The following is a 3,924-nucleotide window of genomic DNA, read 5'->3' as shown; positions in this document are numbered from 1 at the left end:
TGTTGCTGTGATGCATGTTGTTAGGTGCCGCCGAGTCAGCTCCAAATCAGTGAGTCTGTGTATAACAGAACGAAACACTACCTAGTCCTCTGCCAGCCTCACAATCCTTGCCATCCCTGAGCCCATTGTTGTAGTCACTGTGTCAATCCATCTTCTTGAGGGCCTTCCCCTTTTTTGTTGACCCTCCACTTTACCAAATATGATATCCTACTCTGCGGAAAAGTCCCTTCTGACAACATGACCAAAGTAGGTAAGGCAAAGTCTGTCTATTCTTTCTTCCAAAGAGCATTCTGGCTTCACTTCTTCCAGGACAGATTTGTTAGTTCTTTTGGCATGCCATGGTACTTTCAGTATTCTTTGCCAATACCACAACTCAAAAGCATCAAGTCTTCTTAGGTCTTCCTTATCCATTGTCCAGCTTTCACCTGCATATGAAGCAATGGAAAATACCCTGGCTTGACTTAGGTGCACCTTAGTCTTCAAGGAGACATCTTTGCTCTTCAGCACTTTAAAAAAGTTACAGCAGATTTGCCCAGAGCAATACGTCATCTGGTGTCTTGACTGCTGCTTCCATTGGTGTTGATTGTGGAGCCAAATAACATGAAATCTTTGATGTCAATCTTTTCTCCATTTATCATGATGCTGCTTATAGGTCCAGTTGTGACCAATTCTGACAAAACCAAACCCATCAAAAGATATATCAAAGATTCCTTGATTAGGAAATAAATTAACACTAGGATACAATTAAAAAAAATCTGGAAAATTATATCTGGTCATGGGGAACATTTGGGCTTTTAATCCATATCAAAAAGTTATTGATAAAGAAAATTTCAGTATGATCTATATACATGCTCCTTGTGATTCTTGATGATAGGCTCTGTAGAACAAACAAAGAAGTCTTCGAATCTTGAGCTAATATCTATAAAGGATTATTTCATTCTTTTGGTATTTTATTTTCCTAGTCTAAGGAGTAGTAGAAATCATGTCTGCTTTTGGAACACTTATGCTCTATTAATTATAACTCTTGCACAGTAATTTTGGGAAAGGGCCTCTTATTTTTAAAATCTTCATCCATATGCCTTAGTTCTTCATATCTTTTCTGAAGGTCTTACTGAATTTTCTGCCTGGTAACGTTTCACTTTAGAGGCAGGCTCAAGTCAGGGCAGAGTTGTACAGAGCTTTTGTCAGGCTGTTGTATGGTGTAATCCTGACTTGGTCTTATGGAATCCACAGGGGCAAGACAGATCACATCTAAAGGCTTGAATGTGACTATGAAGACCATGTCCACAGTGACTTCATTGTTCTTATTTTCTAAATCCCTACTCAGTCTTTTTTGAATTAAACCCTTTAGTAATTGTTTATTTGCAAATCTTTTATAGTTAATTTGGCCATGTTATTGTTAGTTGCACTCAAGTCAATTCTGACTCATGGCCACCCATGAGTACAGAATAGACCTGCTTCAAAGAGATTTCAAGGTTGTCATCTTTTGGAAGCAGATCACCAGACTTGTCTTCTGTGGTGCCTCTGGATGATTTGAACTGCCCAACTTTTAGCTAGTAATCAAGCTCTTAACTGTACCACTCAGGGACTGAAAACTTGGCCATACCTCTGTGAAAATATTGTCTGTTAGGATCCAGCATGAAAGAGCTTGCACAGCTAGTTTAGATTTTTTAAAAGATTTCTTAATGAAAGGATTATATATTGAAGTGTGGACATTATTAAGGGTTAACAAGCAAGTTCTAGTGAGGGATTTAAGAACTAGTAGCCATACTAGGCCTAAAGAGGCCTAGTAACACATTGTTACTTGGGCTCAGTTAAAAGCTGGAATCAGGTAAGAGGACCTAGTAGGAGGTGATGTCATAAGAAGATGCAGCCTAATGATGTACTACCTAGGAGATGAGAAGGGCATCTCTATAACAATGTCTGTTCCACAGTGTAGAACCTGGATTGCATGCCCTCTGTGCTGAAAGCCAATAACCAGAGCACAAGCAGCTTCAATCAAAACTAAATGAGTGATATCCCAGAGCAACTCAGGGCAAAGGTGGAAAATGCCTAGAGAGACCTCTTGAATGAGAATAGGATTAAATCACTCTCGCATTTGGCTAACTTACCTTAGTAGACTACATTTTCTTCGGCTGAGCAAAAATAGAGACTGCAATCAAATATTGAGGAATAGATTTCCCCTACTGCACTGTTTTTCTTTAGATTATATGAAGATGTTTGAAAAATCACTTGACTGATCTCTGTGAGCCTAGAATTGCTTATGATCTACTATGCTTTCATAGTGCATGTTGAGGATAGATTTAAGCCTTCAGTAACATCTGTGTTAGTCTAGATTTTCTGAGAAGAAGCCATCCTGACAGAATTAGACATGCAAACAATTTCATTAGGGAAAATGGTGGTTTGCCCATGTGGAAGGAAATAGGGAAGGAAGTGGGGAAAGATGGGAGAGCCCTCAAATTGAAATGGAAATATGACCTTAAGTGAAGGAGAGAGAGAGAGAAAGAGAGTGAGAGACAGGAGGCTGGGTGGAAGCACCCTAGACTGTTGTGCTGTCTAAGGGTAGTTGCAAAGGCTTTGGTGGTAGTTCAATCCAAATCTGAGTGTCAAATGAATTCCAGATCTACAAGAAATGGGTTTATCATGATAAACACAGTAGCTGCAAGGCTTACGTATAGCAAGTATTGTGAGGCTGGCACAAGACAGGGCAGTGTTTTGTTCTGTTGTACATAGGGTTGTTGTGAGTCAGAGCCAACTTGATGGCACCTAACAACAACAGACAATTGTGTGGGCTTTTTAGAGTAATGTTGTTGTTGTTGTTGTTGTGTGCTGTTGACTCGGACCTGACTTATAGCAACCCCTCCTTGGATTTCCAAGGCCGTACAACTATGGAAGTAGATTGACCAACCTTCCTTCCGAGGAGTGGCTGGTGGGTTTGAACCACCTACCAGAGCTCATTTTAGAGCAATAGTACATTTATTATTTAGAGTAATAGCACATTTTTATAACCAAAGCCAGAACTGACTTGATGGCAACTAACAATAGAGTAATGTAGTAAACCACCTGTGTACTTTGCAACAGGACTTGGAAAATGTTCACCTTTCTAGTAGCTTCTGGACTCTGAGTTTAAACTTTGATACTAGCCCTCCTATGGCCATTGGAGCCATTCTTGGAGTAAGTGGACTTTCTTACCTCAGCATTATGACAAGGTTAAATAATGCTGAGTTGCTTCTGTTTCTCTGGGGGTATTTTAATGTGCACCGGCAGTGAAATTATCAGCCTTCCTAAGGGATGTAAAAGAATGGACAATGGGATGTGATTTGTGAGATGGATATTCTAGGTGAAAGATCATCTATTTATATTCTTCATACTTTAATCTATAAGATCATGGACTGTGATTATTTCCTATGATTGGCTTTTGTTGTGACCATGAGGTATTTCAGAAATCCAACTACAAGGGATGTAATTAACCAAACTCCAGTACTGTTGTGTGAAATCCAACAGTGCATTTGTACTGAGGCCATACCTCCCAAAAGCTGCTCCCAGCCAGTGCTGTGTCAATCCATCTCATTAAGGGCCTTCCCCTTTTTTGCTGACCCTCCACTTTACCTAGTAAGATAGATATCCTTCTCCAGGGAATAGTCCCTTCTGATTTCCTGATCAAATTGTCTCAAATTCACTGCCATAGAGTTGTATCCAACTCATAGAGACCCCTCTTGGGTTTTTAAGTCAGTATCACTATGAAAGTAGATTGCCCAACCTTCCTTCTGAGGAGTGGCTGGTGGGTTTGAACTGCCAGCCTTATGGTTAGCAGTCAAATGTCTTAGGCACTACACCACCAGAGCTCCTAGGAGACTATAAATGTTGCCTTAGTATATTACATTTGACAGTGTCTCTGTTTGCCCCAAGGACTTCAAGAGCTGT

The sequence above is a fragment of the Orycteropus afer genome, unplaced genomic scaffold, assembly GCF_000298275.1.
Source record: "Orycteropus afer afer isolate SDZICR_OR568_19922 unplaced genomic scaffold, OryAfe1.0 scaffold00166, whole genome shotgun sequence".
NCBI classification, from domain to species: Eukaryota; Metazoa; Chordata; class Mammalia; order Tubulidentata; family Orycteropodidae; genus Orycteropus; species Orycteropus afer.
The sequence above is the reverse complement of the archived record's forward strand: the minus strand, read 5'-3'. Positions refer to the sequence as shown.